The 19,222-nt window shown below is 34.6% G+C and overlaps 1 protein-coding gene and 1 long non-coding RNA gene across 8 annotated transcripts in view; one reads left to right on the top strand and one right to left on the bottom strand.

Annotated features, from left to right (window-relative positions):
- Nucleotides 1-11,827, bottom strand: part of LOC145973808 (uncharacterized) — a 32,470-nt gene extending 20,643 nt beyond the window's left edge. For 2 of the 4 annotated variants that reach the window (XR_014439549.1, XR_014439548.1), the window contains exon 1: nucleotides 11,671-11,827. This is a non-coding gene — a long non-coding RNA (uncharacterized LOC145973808). The other 2 variants (XR_014439550.1, XR_014439551.1) reach the window with 2 other exon arrangements.
- The window catches only part of LOC145973805 (uncharacterized), a 254,234-nt gene that overhangs the window by 7,423 nt on the left and 227,589 nt on the right, over nucleotides 1-19,222 (top strand). The window lies entirely within an intron of this gene.

The following is a 19,222-nucleotide window of genomic DNA, read 5'->3' as shown; positions in this document are numbered from 1 at the left end:
AGTTTATATCTAAAATATATAAATATTATAAAAATTGCATTTTTAGCCGGGAAACAATCATAGAAATTTTAATAACCAGAAACAAGTATAAAATAATTTTGATATGTACAAATTCGAATCAAAATTGCATAGTGCTCTACAGTGATAAATATTTGATTTACTTCCGCTAGAAGCTATGTAAATGTGATACGATGCTGTATCGCAACCGCGATCGCAATAAAGAAAGAAGATTTAAGATGCACCCCTGAGCTCGTGATTATTTCTCGATGGAGATACTCGGAGACAAGGGGTCGGGTCGAAGACATTTTCTAGGGAAAACACTCGGCTGTACCGCCGGAACTTTATTAGGCGCCGTCTTATTTCTCTCCGCAACGCGGACCACCACCGTCTGCATAGTTCTGCGAAGAATTTCGCTACCTCTCGGTGCAGCAACACTTTGGAAACTAGGTTCTATTGCAGAGAAACATCCTACACTAAGGGAAACGAGTGTGCGGTCAAAATGTAAAGATAATAGATATAGCAGTTTTATGTACGCTACACAATTAGTTTTATCTATACTGTTATTGCGATAAAAAACAATGTTTGAAACAAACAATGGTCCGAATTTTATAATATTTTTAGGGTAGTGGCCACAAAAATCTCATGCGACATGAAATATACTCGCATTTTTCTGTATAAAAATCATTCAATTGCTGCGTATGAAAAGCTATTTCGAATACATTCGATGTTTTTGAGTATATGAATTTTTCCACACAAAATCAACATTTCAAAATTTCTCTTGTCAATATTAATTAATTATTATACACGAAAAAGTTTTGGGCTATATTTTCCAAATTTTATTTATAAATTAATATTTTATAATTTTGATATGTCGCGAAACACACGATACAAGGTCGAAAAATAATACCTCTTTAATCTTTTTAGAAACAATATAGATATATACATTTTAGTTAAAGTTTGATCCATTTTACAATTTATAATGAAATAAGTCTTAATCCTCTTCTCCCTTTATTTATAATCTAAAAAAATTGTGAAGGGGTTAACAAATAGTGAAAAAACATGTTTCTTTATTTCGTATAATACCGTTGCTGCAGTGCACTTGCATCATGCATGCGACTTTTACCGGAAACCACGAAGTTGGCGTCGTTCACTGTGGACGGTTCCACCAGCGGTCAGACCGGAACTTCTTACGCGTGATGCTTGTTACATCCGTTTGCGGGTAGGAGGGAGAGGAAAGGACCGAACAGTAGAAAAAGGGAATGGGAAGGAGGAGGACGAGGGACGAGAATCTCGCGAGTAACTCTCGCGACCGGGACTCAACTCGCACCGATGAAAAATTCACGTCGACGATAACTCGGCCGTTGCATTTTTCATAGCGCCGCGAAACTTTCTTATCCGTCGCTTATATCCAGTGTCGTTCTCGACCTGTACCGACAACCACGTGCCTCTGGAGGCTGATAAAGGCTCGCGCGCGCGCGCGTTCGTTGCACTTCCGTCCTGATATCGCTTTCCGTTTCTCCTCTCTTTCTTTCGGTTTCTGTATCTCCCGGATTTTTCGGCGAACCGAAATTTCTCAGAGTATTTCTCCTCTCGACGGGAGAAAGTTTATTTCCTCTTTCGCGTACGTGTATTGTGTTGTTGCAATATCGTGATTGAATATCGAAGAATTCTCGCGGTCGGCAGAAGATCGATCCGCGATCTTCTGCATTAATCTTTGCATGATTTTTTACATTTCACTTTGTTATTGGAACGCGTGACATCTAAAATGTGTAGTCCATAAAAGTACCATATAAAATATTTTTTATGTTTCTAAATAATTGTCAATACATTTAAAAAATATAATTAATCGTAATTAATCTTCTTAACTTTCTAAAAATATTATTGTTTGTACTCTTATAATTTTACACATACATTTTGCATACTCGCATCGATTACTTAATTATTTTCAGCATTATTAGCACAGTAATGATTTTTTTCACCGATCGCAATATCACATTAATATCTGGTAGATGTACGAAAATATGAAATAAAATTGTTTCTCCCTTTGAGAAAGCAAATCCTATTGTTTGCATCCGATCTATTCGAAATCGTAAGCGTCACTAACTATGGCAACCAGATTTTTTTTCTAATTGTCTCCCGGCGCGTGCCCGGAGCGGTCCTTTTGCACAACTTCCGTCGTTCTCATTCGATAGATGATATGTGCCAGCAGCGACGCAAATAGACACGTCGCCCGGTTTTAGTTGGAACGATTCACTCGCGCGAGACGTCCTCGTGATGACAGTTCGACGTGTTACATCCGGGCGTCCCCTTTTTCACTGTAATTCCGTATCTCGGCGCCGCTCCGAGCCGAGCCGCGCTGCGCCGCGCGGAAAAGCGATGAAAAATGTGAAAAACGAAAAGCCCTTTCACGTGATGTCGTGTAACTTTCGTATAACGTTATGTAACTGCGATCTCGTACGGGCGACGCTCATCGTGCTCGTCAAAAACTGAGTTTTATATATATATATATTGGTAATATATGAATGAAACAAATCCCTTTTCCTCCTTGGTAAACTTCGCTTGGATTGATTGATCCTATAATGTTTTCATGACGTTCTATATACTTATCCTTCAGAATTTCAGATACATCATTTGAAACAAATTAAAGGTAATGAACGTATTTAACTGAATTTTAATCTATATAAATATTTACGTAGCCGTTTGAAATTTTATTTTGTAAAATAGACTCTTACATGTGTGCGAAAAACATATATCATCAAATAAGATAATTGCGTTTGAAAATTTGAAAATGGTTAAAAACTGTAATATAAAAATTATACACATCCACGCACAGTTTTACTAACGAATAGATGATTTTTTAAAACGATAAAAATTCGCTAATTGATTTAAAAATTTTTTTTGCTGTGCAATTAACAAATTATACATTTAATACATATTACATAACAGTAACGATAAGATTTAAATGTTCAATATATAAAAATTCATTTCTATACATCTTTATATTTTTATTACAATATTAAAATATCTAAATGATCTTAAAACGAAACAAAGAAATTATTCTTTCCAACTTTTTACACATCCAATAAATATACATTATTTTCTTAGAAGAAATAATAAAAAGAATTTAATAAAAAAAAATAGAATCAATCTTCGAATTCAAAAATTAGGAATTCAATTCTGCGAAAGAGACGGCATTTCTTTTAATTTACTTATTTCGAATAGGAAATGTTTCATATCGGAAAACTGTCTCCACTTTTAGCCGATAGCGCATGCAGCGAGCTAGCTGCCTCTCTCAGGCTCGGAGATTCATTGCGCGTCAGATGGAATTCTCCTGAAAACTCATCTCGAAGAGAGATAGGGCGCCGCCGATCTTTCTATTTCGAATTCAGGCAGTTCGTATTTACCACGCGTCCCGGCACGATTAACTCGTAGGGAAAGTAGATCGTAGCTGGTTTTGCGATTAAATATGCACGATTTGAGGCGAATATAAAGTAGCGGCGAGGGACGTGCGAGGGTCGAATCCGGGGGTCTGTTACATTGACGATAGACACACCCTCGGCATCTGGCTCGGTAGGGTTCAAGGGCGAAGCGAACCACGGCAGAACGACGTTGATTCAAAGGAGCGACAACGAGCTTGCTTATCTTCTCTCTCGAGGGTTCCTAGACGCTCCGCTTACGCTTATGAAGTCTGATCGCGTGAGATGCTTCTTCTCTCTTTATCGTCGACACACCTTTCTGGGGTGCAAAGAGGATTCCACTTAGAGCGAGCTTCTTAGGCAATTGTTATGAAACGACACCGGTGTCAGATATTCGACGCTTGGTGAACGGGATACAGCCGCTTAATTGAAACTTAGACAGGTGCAATAGTATATCAAAATAGATAGATTATTATTCAAGTTTTATGTTTTTGTTTCTTTCACTTGTTATTTTTGACATTTTAATATTCCGTGTCCGTTTTTTAAAATTAGATTGTGACATATTATATCTCCATTATTTTCATTACTTTTTATTTTTATTTAGAAATTTGAGTATATTTTACGTATATTATCTCTTTATATGAGAATTTTCAGAAAAACTTATTACAGACTTTTTAATTTGACCGACAATGCGCTCTATTCGAAGAAGTTTGTCGCTGCACCGCTCTTTAAGCATTTAAAATGGTACGGGAAGAAAGGCGCTTCTTTCTCTCATTACGTTTGAGCTTTGTGAGGATTTACCGGTTTCTTTTATATGAAAACGAGTTTCTCTCTCGAATGTAATCGAGCACTGATACGTACATGCGCAAACTGTATTTCACGACGAGCTTCATTATGCGCCGTGTACGCGACAGCCGGAATTATATTGATATAACAACGTAACTGGTCTAATTATTGGGGAATAATTCAACGATCTGTAATAATAATTATTGTAACGCCGTTGTAGCAATATTCACGTGGAGAGAAGGCAGCCAGTGCAGTATTAATCAGCCAGGATGCTGTTGGGAGGTCTGCATTATTGCGTACACACAGGGATAGGAATTATATATCTGTGTGTTAATTCAATAACCGCCGCTCTAGTTGACCAACAAAAATACACAATCCGCCAGTATTGATGTATAAATTGTTACGAACAATATATTTGCCATATTAGTAAATCATTTTTCAGTGTATTTAAAGCATTGACATAAAATAAAATATAAATGCAGAAAATGCGTTTTTTTGAACAATATTTTCTTTATCACGAAAAAAAAAGAAAAAAGACGACATATACACTATTAAATTTTGCAATATTAAGTATCACAGTTTGTAAATTTGAGAATGAATTATATTTTATTATTATAGAAAAATATGTATATATCCTTTTTATGAATTTTATTAAGAAATCGATTTCGTACAATTTTAGCAGCATATAAATATAAAATCCTGAAGTATATGACACAATTTTTCATAACTAAAATTTCAAATTAGCTCCTTCTTCCGATAATATATAATAGGATTTTTAAAATAATTATTCTAGTCTACGAGATTTTAAAATAATCGATCGACGACAAAGAGCTGGTCCATACGATTTAGAATAAATACCGGTTTCGCACCTGCTCAAAGGGACGAGGCGGAATGCGGAGAACGCGCGCGCGGTTCTCGTTGAGGGGATCGCTGAAAAATCTCGATCCCTCATCCAACTCATTAAGGATACGGCATGACGTAGGGCGTTTACCTAATTTAAATATTCCCCCTCGGTCCCGCAAGGGATCCCCAGAGTTTTCTAATTTAACCGCGGTGGCTCGCGCGTCTGTCGCCCTTCCCCCTTTCCGCGTTCATACCTCAGGACTCGTTAAAGTCCATTAAGCGGTGAAGAAAAGACGGACGAACGAGGAGAAAGAGGGATGGGTATCGCAGGTGCTAGCTTCCCTTATAGAGACGCAGGTGTTGCCAGGCTTCTTTCTCGTAAGATTGCATCGTACATCGTGTATGCCTCTCGCGCTACTCTGTTACATTTTTCGAATATCACAATTCTACGTGGCGTTTCATCTGTCTATTATGAATCGTTCTGTGATAAATCTAAAGTTTACCAAATTTAAGATGGACGTATCTCGCGCGCACGGTAGGACTCATACAAGAAGGATGACATTAGGAACAAAATTTGGCAACACACAGTATTTTCTTCAATACTCTATTTATGTAAGAATAAAAACATATAGTCATAAATAACATATATGCATAGATTGATACTAACAGATAGTTTCGCTTAGTCTATGCATATTTTTATATGTAAAATACATATAATATTGTTTTCGAAATAATATATTACGAATATTATTATTTATTAAATCACGTACATCGTATTTAATATTCAAAACATGGGTTTTTAATTTATTATTTAATGTGTATTAATAGAGTGAAGTGATTTTGTTGTTTAATTGATTTGCTATTTCCAAGGCAAGGGATGTATTATTATATTAGGAAAATAGAAAAAAAAAATAAAAAGAGTCTATTTAACTATATAAATGACATGTTTTATAATGATTTTCGGCTAAAAATGTTCGGAATTTGTTGAAAGTATTGAGTGTTTAGTCAATTTATTTCGAGTATGCTTTCCGATCGGAGTGAAAATATTGGCAGACATATTTTCTGATTCTCTCTTTTATAACAATATCAATACAATAATTCATATACGAAATATAATATATTTCGAAATCTCTTTTTTTATTTTTTTTGCATTAAATCTTAGATAATAACTTAAATCGTGGTTTTAAGTAAATATATATTATATTTAAACCAAAAATTAATAAATCACTATTACACAAGGAATAATTGTATTTATAATTATCTAAATATTAAAAAATAGAAAAAAGCAGTTAATATCAAATAAGCCATAAATAGATAAACTCTACAACTACTTATTCTTCGTTAATTTCATTTAGAAAATTGTACATGACAGTTAAAATATTGATTGATTTACGTGATAGATTATCAAAGAAGTCGAATTTTGGTCATCATCGTTCATCAGATCCCTTTTGTATAACTGTCGGGAGCGAGATCTAGGGTGACTGAGTCACCCCACGCTTGTGTTCCCAAGTTAATCCCCCCTGCGCAATTGGTCATTCTGAAGATTAATATTAGCGATCACAAGTCGAAGAGAGTGGCCGTTCATCGAGCATCGAACATCCAATTGTCGCGGCATTTTCGAAATTTCGCCTTCGTCTCTCTCACTCCAGCGATGAAACATTCGTCGCGTCATCCTCGCGCAAATGAGCGAGCTCATGCGCGCGGCTTCTCCGCACAATGGCCGCGCGCGGTCGTGCAAAATACTGTGTACAAGGCGCGGAAATGCGGCGGGAGGAAGGAAGCAGATTCCATTTGCGGCTAAATGACTGATGCGTTCGCGTGTTGCGCGTCACGTTATGACTCTGGACGTGCGATGATATATCGCCGTAACCATCGCATATACGTTCGTAGATGAGCGAGTACGCGCGCGTATATCTGTGTGTATGTGTGTGTGTGTGTGCATTAAACGTGTGCGCGGGAGGATGTGTGCGTTAACGCGTACATTTACGGGTAAACCACGAGCCCCAGGGCCGTAACAAGAAGCTCGCATTTCAGAGCGTTTAATCATGCTGAAGTATTTCGAAGAGTTTAATGAAGACAAATAGGTATGATATTGTTTACTCAGAAATACGTGCGACGATTAATGCGGGAATTTAGGCGTGGTAATTAAAAGGAATTTGGATGGCTGGAACCGGATGGACAGTTTTCCATTCAATTTTCCTAAATGATAAAATATATTATTTGTGTAGAATGTTATTTTTCACATTATACGTTAAAATAAGCGTCTCTTTAATTTAATAATAATCAATTAAAAATGTTATTCGAGAAAATCGTATACGTATGTATTTATTCGTAACTGGACTTCGCGTTCTAGTAATTATTTTAAATGAAAAAATAGATCTCTCTTGAAAACTTTTTCGTATATTTTTGCAATTTGTTTATCCCGGTTTTGCCAAAATAAAAATCCAAATGTAAACATTTTATTTCACTGGATAGTTTACTAGTTAAGGGGATTAATAAACGTGTAAAATCTTGGTCGTCGCTGTAGATTGGACAGTTTTCGTGTCGAGTATCGCGAGTGTCGCGACTGTAGTATAACAATGCTCGATCAGCATTATGAAATTCACGAAAGTACATAGTTGTGCTGCGTTGTCGGGACGACGAGTTTGGTCATCGTCTACGATATCGACGACGGTGTTGGCTCTCGTTGTTGACCGGAAGACCCGATATACGATGTTGGCCAATGTGTAGTATTCACGCACACACAAACACATATGTGCGCGCGCGCGCAGACACATACGAGTAAAAGGTGCGCAATTTGAATGTCGGCCTCGGTGGTGGCGCATCACCGCGAGATTACTCCATTATACCTCATAGACAATGGAAACCGCTTACCTGTCCGTAAATGGCTTCGTCTACCGCGAGAAGACGACCGGTTTTCTCCTTCTCGCTCTTTAACTCTGCGCCGCGTTCTATTCCATCCACCGTTTCGCCTCTTGTTGTGTATTTCGCGCACCTCGACCTCTTTATAACCCCGATTTACTTATTGCTTGAAGATATACTTCGTGGTAAAACGCGATAAAAAGTTATTCATTTCATTTAATAATATTTATTATTATTAAATGAATAAGCCGCTCGCGACTTTATAATTATCTCTTTATCAGTTTTATGCATATGTATTCACTTTTATACACAAAGTTAATTTTTTATACTTGTTCTACGATAACAATAAATATGTATGTGTAATCTTTGATTTAAGATGAGGATTAGTATTAAATTAGATATAAATTTTGATGAGTTTCTTTATTTGTGTATACTGATACACAAATCGAAGACTGTTAAAGATTGTCCAACATTACAATAAATAATTTTTTTTCAGAGAGAATATATTTATCTCGTTAGCTTGTTATTGGCAGCAAATATAATTTTTTAAATATATCTGCTATTTTATATGTATATACACACATATGTTAATATGACATATGTTTATTAAATTAAATTATAAACTATATAATTATAAATATCATCCACATAATTCTATAATATAAAATAAGTAATAATAATAATAATTATATATATGTTACTATTTATTTTATATATATTATATGATTATGTGTGGTGTTTATAATCATATGATTTGTAATTTTTATATATATATATCATGCATTTAGACTCTCACACATATACTTTATATAGATGATACATATATACCTACATTCTTTTGTAGTTCCCACGAGTTTCGTTTTACCATTTCGAATAAATCGTGTTTCGTCCCTTTCTTGAACAGCCGCCGCTCTTTTATCCAACGACGTTCTCTCGCCGAGCCTGACGCGCTTCGCGGTCTCCCGCTTTAACCACCCTCTCCCACATCCTCCCTTCTTGTCGTATATTCTCTTTCTCATCGATCGTCTCTCGTCAAAGCTTCCCTTTCCATCCTCCCTAACATCGTTACGATATCGTCGCGTGCTCCCGAGACACGTTCGACACGGGTTCGGAGTTGTTTGAAGGTGTCTGGAGCGGGGATAGCAGGAACAGGGGAACAACCGTAATCGGGGGTGGGAGCGGTTGTAATCGCGCGGGGATGCGACCGCACCCCTCGTCGGTATAACCTCATTGCGCGATTGATGTGACACATGCGCCAGCTTTATGATGACGGCTTAAATACGCCTCCTACTTTAATTGAATTGTCATTAATCAAATTTCGATTGAATAAACGTTCGAGCAGATCGAAATGTATAAAGAAGGGATGCAAGATACTTGATTCAAATAGTTTCCATGTTTGATTGAGAATTATAAAGTGCGCATAAAATGAAAAAAAAACAAAAGTTTTATTGTTTGATAAATGATTTATCATTTTTAAAAATATATTATTGGCTATATTTTCTAATTGGAAATTGGTACATCTGTAATTTCGTAAACTCGGAAATCTCAGTATTCAAATATAAATTAAGCTTGATTTACAAATTAAATTCAAGTTGCAGCATTGCCAGTGTTTTAAAAAACTCGAGTTATTTCATTTTAATCTCGAGTGGTAGAAATTTATCGATAGGTTACTACTTATATTTTTTCGCAGTTTTCATTGGGCTGTAACTATTTGCTCTCGAGAGACTATGTTTCGGAAAAAGGGGCAGCCGTGTATGCATCTTTGACAGAATTGCTCGTGAATCGTTGAACGGGGTTCGCGATGTTTCGACGTTCCCGATGTGGAAGATCGAGAGAGCATGTCGCAAACAGCGAATGCACGAAACACGTGCCGCTACTCTCAATCTGCCTCGCAGCGCGAACGGGGAGACTGTGCCGCCGTTGAATTTTGTACGTAATTTGCGGCTACCCTTCTACACACGCGTTCCCGGTCGGTGCACGGTATAGATCTTCGGCTGCAGTGACCTCGTGCTGCAGTGAATGCTGTCTCATGACATAATTCCGGCTCTTTCTTCTCTAAAGCTATTTTTCTGGAAATAACTCGATTCACAATCGTTCCCTTTTTTTTAAAGAAGATAGCTTAATTAAGACTACTGTCGCTACTGAATTTTTCACAGGTGCACTTTTACTGCTATTTAATTACAACTTTTATTTTTGCACAAATAAATTTGTAACTAAATTTTCAAAAATAAATTTAACATAAATAAAATAAATGCAATAACAAGATAAAATATGTATAAAAAAGACTTTAAAATGTTTGACAGAAATTACATTTCGGCAATATTGTTAATGAAATATGATATTTTTCATGATAGATTTCATATATAGGTACACTAAAGTCCATTAACTGGTTGTGATATTCAAATTCCGAAATTTTGATCGAATCGATTCCAATTAATGTTGATCGAATATTTTCGAAATACTTTAGTTTTTTTTTCGCATTATTTTGTAATTCTTGATTTGTAATTCTTCATTTTTGTTCGTAATACGATTTCGTATTAATAATCAAGATGTCCTTTTATGTCAAACTTATGATCTCCATCTATATTTCCATCTTTTTTGACTTATTCAAAAGCGTAACTTTTCCATTCTCTCGTAGCATGATACACATTGAGGTTTTCTTCTGTAATTCTTGATATGCTGTTGTAACGGCAGCTTTCTATCAATAATCGAAACTTGTCTTAGCCCTCCCTTATAAATCCGCTGTCGTTCTTTTCTTTCAATGGTCCTCGCTCGTTTCTCGGTTTACCCTCGTAGCAGAGACGCTGCTGAGGCGTCGCCATTGCGCGGACGTGGCGGCTGCACGGTTCGTCCTTGGTTGTCCTGCCGAGCGTACGGCCCAGCGTCCCTCTGGAATATTAATATGACGCGAAATATTATAAGCCACGACAGTCGACGCCGTGGGAATACTAAATATTATTCCGCGGAAGCTCCGGCTGGCCAGTCTACTACTCCCGTCGCGCCGTTGGCTGTATTTTGCTCTTGGCAGCAGCCCGCAGGACATGCGGCGGTCACGAAATCGCGATGATAAACTGGCTTTCGCGCGTCACGACGCGGCCGCAAAAAGTGCGCGAGCGATCGCGACCGCACGAGCGTCTCACGAGCTCGCGATCCCGCAGCTTCCGCTCGACGATCGAACGATCCCAACTTCTGCTTCGCCGCGAAACAGTACGGCGCTTTTTGCATCTGTCATTTGCGCGGGGTGTGATTTATCGCTCGTATTTTCCGAGTCGAGCTTCGGCAAAGGGTATTAGACGCTATCCTCCGTCTCTTTTTGCGGCCGGTTCTCCGTTCGCGTATATCGCTCACTTTGTATTATATTCGCTATTGTGGTTTTGTCGAAATTAGACACTTTACATTCCCATCGCCTGGTGTCATAGTTCACCACGAGTTGAACTATAGTTGCTCGTGCATCTAACAGCAGAGAAATCCGATTTTCTTGTATATCGGAAGAAACTTGTGTTAGATCGCACGATCATGTCTCCTGATCTAGTCTGAAATCGAACGAGATTCCATTTCGGATTTTACATCACGATTATAATTTATTGCTGAAATATTTGATAAATTAATAGCGAGAATTATCACGCACACAATTATAATTATATGTTATAAAGCCATCATGTAATGTATTAGTTGGTATATTTAATTCCCCGAAAGCTCAAATAGAACTCTGCTCTTTTTATTTATAGTATCATACATAAACAGTTTATTAAAAATCACTTACGGTGAAAGAGTTACGACGCGTGTTGTTCAGCATAGTGACACGAATACGATCTCGAGCATCGATCCGTACGATGAGATAATCGGCGATAACGTTACCCGCGCAAGATGACAGAATGAGCGCGTAAGTTAGACTGACGCGCTAACGCGACATTTATTGGACGGCGGTCGCTATCGCTGCGCATACCTCGGTTAACAGGTCGTTTTCTTTAATGGCCAGATAAACCGACGAACAAGTGATTATTGCCTTGCTTCCTCGTAACCACCTAGGAAGATCGCGGGAAGCGCGGGGGAGGTTTTATTGGTTGTGACCGTGATTTCTTCAAATAATCTTAATATATTATTATATAATATAATATATTAATCTTAATATATTAATATATAAATAAATATTCTCTTCATTTTATGTTACGTATATTATTTTGATTCGTTTATGTGAATGATTATGTGTTATTCTGAGAAATGATATTTAAAATAGATAATTCAATTATTTTCTATTATTTGATATTAGAGTAGATTTTTAATACAATTTATTAGAATGATATATATTATTAATGATATATATTTTATTTATTAAAACATATTATAAATTTATTTATACTTTAAAAATATCTTTAAATTATTCCAAAATTATTAAAGTAATATCGAAAAACTTATCTTTTGTCAGAATATATTTTAGCCCCGAAGAGATGCTCCCGTATCTTTCATGTATTTGTTCCACAATCTATGACACTCATAAATTCGCAATGTACCATAAGCGAAATTGTGATATGAAATTTTCCTTCGATTTTTGGCGCGAAAAAGTGGGCGGCTGTACGACATATCATAATTTATGCTTTGCCCTTCCTTCGATTATTCGCGTTAGATTTAACGAAAGCACAAAAAGTAAGAATGAGTTTAACCGCATAAATCAAGAATTACTGAAATTTAATCACAACATTTAAAGATTTAATCATCAAAATCGTTCAATTTTTCTCAGTTTAATCGATTTTCTTTGATGCTGACTGCTTTCTTTACACAAGCTATATCAACGCAGGATATAAAAGTCATATTAGCATGATATACAGATAAAATATTTATAGTGTCATAAAGGATGTAAAGATATACATTTCGTGATGAAATCTGAATCTGTGTGTATATTTTTATTATTCTGGAACTAGAAACGTGTCTCTTTTATCTGTTTTCAATTATTTATAATAAAATTATAAAGAATAATCAATCCGCTTTTATTAAATGATGGACGTTTATGCCTTATTAATAGATGTATATAGCCATTGAAATACATATATTATGAGAATTATCGAATTGCACTTGTGCATCTATATTTCTATTTCGAGAGAAATTATTCATAGCTTTAGAGATGAAAAAGAGAAATAATATATAGGATAAAGTAAATTTTTATTTAGAGGAAATTACATGATCAAATCAACTTTTTTCTAAATAAAAATCTTTTATTTCGTAGTTTGCATTATCTTTGTTTTCTGAAAATGTGCGATTTTAATATTTCCTTATGTTAAATATACATGTAATATTGTGATAAGAAAAAATTCTTTCTTAAGATGATGGTGTGTCTAGATTGTGTGTGTGATCAAGATGATTAATGCTAAAAATACGGGTAAAGGAAAACAATTGTCGAACGTGACGTGAGGAGAAAACTTGAGACAATCGTTAATATCGCTGATCGCGCAATATCTGCTAACGATATTTTCTCTAGAAAATTCCAAGAGAAGTGACAGGAAAGACTTAATTTTTGATATTCTTTCCTCGAGGTTTCTTAGCAAAAAATTAATTATTGAAATCATACATCTCCATTATAAATTCTTTGACAAAGTCTGATGTTTCTTTATCAGAAATCAGTGATCAAATAACGGAAATGAATCATGAAGCAAATGAATATATAAATTCTATATTTTATATTTAAAAATTGAATATTTTTTGCTCCGAAAATACGTCGTAAAACATAATATATATATGTATATTGTATGTACCTTATAAAGATTGCTTTGATTCTCAAAATTATTGAACGGATGCAAATATTATCGGCGAACAGAATAATTTTCATCGTTCGCGCAAATTCTGACATTATCGTCAAGTGTACGAAACTTTAGAACATAGGAGCATGTTATGCAGAAGAGACGGCGACGGGGGGAAAAGAGGGAGGGAAAGGCCGTGGTCGAAGTGGTGGAAAGAAGCTAACAACGGCAGCATCAGGAACGGCGGCGGGTGCTTGCCGGTCGTTAGGCAGCGTCGTAGTAAAATTAATTACGCCTCGAAACTGTCTTAATTAAAAATGTGTCCGTCGGCCTTGCTCCAACTCTGCAGCCCTTTTCCCCATTCCCTTCTCTCTGTGCCTTAACCTCTGTCACCTCTCGTTCTTCTTCCACCCCTTCTCGACCGACGTAATATTCAGCCACCACCTCGGTTCCCATCAAGAGTGGAGATCGTTCCCTCTTTCCCTCCCTTCTTTCCTCCCTTCTCACCATCACGCGTCCTATACGTCGTATTCCCGTCGTTGCACCCTTATTACCTACTCGGTCGCGAGCATAAGCGTACCGTCATGAATATTATGTCATTATGCAATCTCGCGGTGCATGCAACGCGTCGTGTGCCTCACGCGGCTGCACCTTGCACCGACGTTCGCTATTACATTCGACGTAGTTGCCACATACTTAGGGGCTGGTTCTCCGTGTGTTTTGCTATAATGTTCTCGAGACGCTTTCACGAACCACCCTCAGAGTCCGCGAACACCTTTAATCTATGCGCGCTGACGCTATGAGCGCGCTACGCGAGCTTAGAGTGGGTTGCTTTCCTCGCGCGCAGCGATTATGCGAAATACGGTCTCATACTTGGTGTATTTAGAGGTACGTTTCAACATCCTTGTGTAACTTTGTATTTTACAGTTTATTATAAAATAACGTCTTAATCTTCACATTCTTGTATTCGTTGCCTCGAGTTTTCTTTCCTCTATTTCAGTAACATTTTATGAAAAAAAAAACATTCTGATGGTTTAGAAAAAAAAAAGTATATCGAACGAGCGACGATTTATTCTTTTTGACACGGCAGACTTTGATTGGGCTTACGAGAGGAAACTACCTCTCTAGCAGAAATTACCGTAATCGCTGGCGCGGTAGGTTGTTTTTAAAAAAAAGACTTGTGCGGAGATTTTTTTTTCATGGGGCAAGCAAAGTCACGCGTCCGTGAGAACGTGACTACGAGATTCGTGATAACGTTGCAACCACGCGAATCGCTGCACCGTGGCGTTCGAAACTCTCGCGTTTAACGCCTCAATTGAAGCGCTTTCGAAATGCGATCGCGGAAACTCGAGGTGGCACGATTTTTGTTTATAACAAAAGCTTTTTCCGTCCAGCTTGAAACGAACGCAGGCGGAACGCGTAGTAATTAATGCAGTGCCGTTAATTATGCAATTTAGCGTATGACAGTTGCTTATTTGCGGCATTATGATCTTTTGGCGAGCACCCCCGACGATACATAGAAGCTAACAGACGGATTTGCACGAGAAAACGCTCGCGTCGCCAAATTCTGCGAACAAATAGTATTATTCATCAGCGAGCGAATTATATCATAATTTGCACTTCGGGCATTTAAATCGTAATTTTCACAGCTAATTCCTCCGGCGTAATGATAATGTATGTATTTGATGTGGCTGTAAATATAGAACGACCTGCGTTTAAACGAGAACGCGGATGTAATTTATTCATTTAAATTAGACTCTCGCAAACACATGAGCATGCCAGAATTAATTGGAAAGTACGAATACTCGGCGATAGTTACGTTCCCCGAAATTGCGCTCTCTGGATCAACTTATAGTTGCGAGCCTTTTGCGTTTTCGGAACTAAAATAATTTCCTATGGGCCATTGTTGAAAATACGTAGTGGAATGTTGACGTAGAATTAAAATAATGGAATGTTCATAGAGAGTGTTTGATGTTTCCACCATAGTTTCCTACATTCAATTAAAAAAGTTTGTACATGTCAAACGAATATTATAAACGTGAAAAGAATTAAAAAAATTTGTCGGATTATTCTAAACGTTTTTATCTTACTAATAAAAAATATAAAAACAAGTAATTTAAAAAAATTTGACAGATTTGTTTTTAATATTTTTTTACATTTTTTAAAAATCTTAATTAATCTCTTTTAGTTAAAAATGCGCGCAGTAAATAATTTAATACACACGTATATTATTCTAGGAAAAAATATGAGTTTTTTAGAATAAATTATTTAAAAAAGTGCATTAAATTTGGTTTAATTTAAATATAAAAATTAATGATTTTTAAAATTATATCTCATTATTACATTGTTAGTTTGAAACAATTTTATGTAAACTAGGAATATATGTCGCTATTGAACATTTAAATAGTAGAGAATCTGAAAACGTGTACTCCTTTTGTTTATTGTTCTGCGTCCCTAGATTCTCCAACTACATATCTCTGTAACGCATGCACGTAACTATTATGTTGCCAGTGATAAAGAGAGAATTCATATTCAACTTTTGTTTCGGCTGTAGATGTAAAAGCGCTGATAAATTAAAATTTGTTAAAATGAAATTTTTATATAATTACTTTTAATATCGCGGAGGACAAAGCGAATATAATTCTGTATTCTATTTCCGAATTATACTCTATTTCTCCTTTTTATACAATTATAATAGTACATTTTATAATAGATATATCTTGTATAAATCTATGAAATAATATAATTTATGTTAAACTAATTATAATACATTATCCAATTACTCTTAAAATTTTTCTCGAATTTTTCATGAGTTTTATGATATAGTTTTGCAGATATTTTCATTTAAATATGTAATCTTTTCAAAACTAAAAATTTTTTTTTTTAATTTAATGGCATTTAATATGCGGGAGCCTTTAAAAGGAAGAGAGAGAGAGAGAAAAGAGAGATTAGCTGATAATATTTATACATACTTAATACTTAAATGCGGCTTCCCAATAAACACACATGATGGTATATTATACGTTTAAATCAAGTATTTACGGGAGGTCTAAATGTGATAGATTTAACGTATATCAATTGCGTATAATTTTAATTGTGATGTCTGATTGATATACGTTGTCATAAACTATATTTATTTGTTTTCTAATGCTATTCTCAAACCAATTAAAATCGTATTTGATAAACTAATAAACTACGTTTTATGAGTATATAATTTTTACGAATTACGAGTACCTATATAAACGTATTACAATGATTATTTAAAATACGTATTGTAATGACTATTTAAAATACGTATTGCAATGACTTTAAAATATGTATTGCAATGACTATTTAAAATACGTATTGCAATTACTATTCAAAATATGTATTGCAATGACTATTTAAAATACGTTATTTTTATTATACTTTTAAATAATTTTTGTTTTTAAATAAACGTATTATATACAATTATACAGGTCGTCCCATTTTAACTTATACAACAAAATATCTCGAAAATTAAGCTTCATCGAAGAAAATGTTTCAAACAAAAGTTGTAGGATTTAAAAATATCTATTTATTGATCTTATCACTTTGACCTTGGATAGGGTAATCAGTTTACATTAAAAAAATATGATTCCATTTAAAAATTTAAGATAATTTTGCCCTGACTTTGACAACTCTACCCAAGATCAAAGTAATAAAATCAAGTAGCATTTACTGTATCTACAGCGACTTCAACACTTTCATTATTCCCAATTGTATAGCATGTAGGTGAACATAAATTTTGTGTAAAATATTGAAAATAAGAGATCTGATATTTTTTAATGTAACATTTACGTCTCTAAACAATTTTTAAATACCTATAATAAAACAAAATGTAATAGTAAATAATAGAGCAGATATAAAATCTCTATTATTAATACAGAATTGTATATATTGAGGCCATAAAAGCGCGATTATAAGCAAGACTGTTTAGGAAAAGCTATATAATACTATAGATAATATAGCTGTAAATAATACAAAATCAATTTACATATTATTTGTAAGCAGCACAATAATTTTAAGATAAAGGAAAAAAAACTATTACATTAATCTTTTGCGAACTTGTAAATGTGTTTTAATGTTTAAAATTTAATCAAATATGACACATGCGCATAATAAACATTTTAGTCTTTCTAACTAATAAATCTTCAAATTATTAAAAAAAAATTAATTATAAAAAACTCTCTTATGTAATACAATGAAAACCTTAAAACCATTATAACTGTTAATATGAAATACTAATGTATAAACACTTTTACTGCAATTACACAAAGAATAGAAAAAAAGAAGAGAAACAAAATATAAAAATATAATAAAATTTTTACCTTTGAAAACGTTGTCGAAATTCAATTTTTGTAAGACACACAGAATCGTCAATAAAAGAAATGATCAACAACACCATCAACATTATCGTACAAACACATTTGCGCGATAATTAATTAAAGTAAAATATTAAAATCCGACAAGATTTTAAGCTTTCGGACCAGGCGAGTATTAGCTTCGAAATAGGTAAGCAGGAACGCTATGATCCGTGTGGAGCTGTCGACACTGTGAAATGATGTAGCAACGGCGCGGCAGCACTGGCAGCAGCTCACCGCGGAGTCGAGAGAGCGTTTGTTTTAACAAAAGACGAATATTAACGTTCTTTGTATGCTGGCAATACTTCCAAACAAAACAAACGGGACATAAGACGTTTTAAAGATATCTTAAAGACGTCTTAATAAAGACCTGTTATAATACTATAAAAGACATCTTAATGACGTCTTTACAATTTATATTATATAGTATGTATAGTAATAAATTAATATTTTAATATATTTTGATATTAAAATTTATATATAATACTTACCGTTGAATATATATGTGTGTGTGTGTGTGTGTATGCACTTAAACCATAAATTTATTTTTCTTCACAGAAAATGAAACATATACGAGTACACTTCAGAATACACTTATACACATTAAAATGCAATGATTATTCCATAAGCTGTAATTGCATGTAAGCCATGCAATATATTTTATAAATCGTCAAAATATTTATATTTTAATGCAATAATATATCTTATCAAACTGTAAAACAGTCATTATATGTATTAGAATATGTATTCACCAGTATGTGAGTCAATGAGTAAAATTTGTACTGATATACTTATGAGTATATCATTTTGCTGTAATAACTCGGTTAAATAAAGACGTTATTATTTCGTTACTATTATTATTCTAACAATAAAATTATGTGTCACATTAGTTTCAAGGGAAGAAAGATATTCATAAAATTATTAAATACTATAATCAAAATTCAAAATATGCATGTCAATATAACATGCACGTATATTATAGAGATAATTATTGTATATATAATACAATACATACATATATATATATATATATATATATATATATATATATATATCTTGATACGTTTATAAAAGGAAGTTCGTGTAATTATTATAAATGTTGAAAATGTATCATTTTTATGGTTTTTATACAATCGTATAATATACGATAATGATATCCGTTTTTATTACATTTGCATAAAACAAGACGAATTTTATGCGT

Source organism: Camponotus vicinus, unplaced genomic scaffold (genome assembly GCF_025532165.1).
Source record: "Camponotus vicinus isolate PSW18456_S1 unplaced genomic scaffold, iyCamVici1.0 SCAF_6, whole genome shotgun sequence".
NCBI lineage: Eukaryota > Metazoa > Arthropoda > Insecta > Hymenoptera > Formicidae > Camponotus > Camponotus vicinus.
This window is presented reverse-complemented; position numbering and strand designations above follow the sequence as displayed.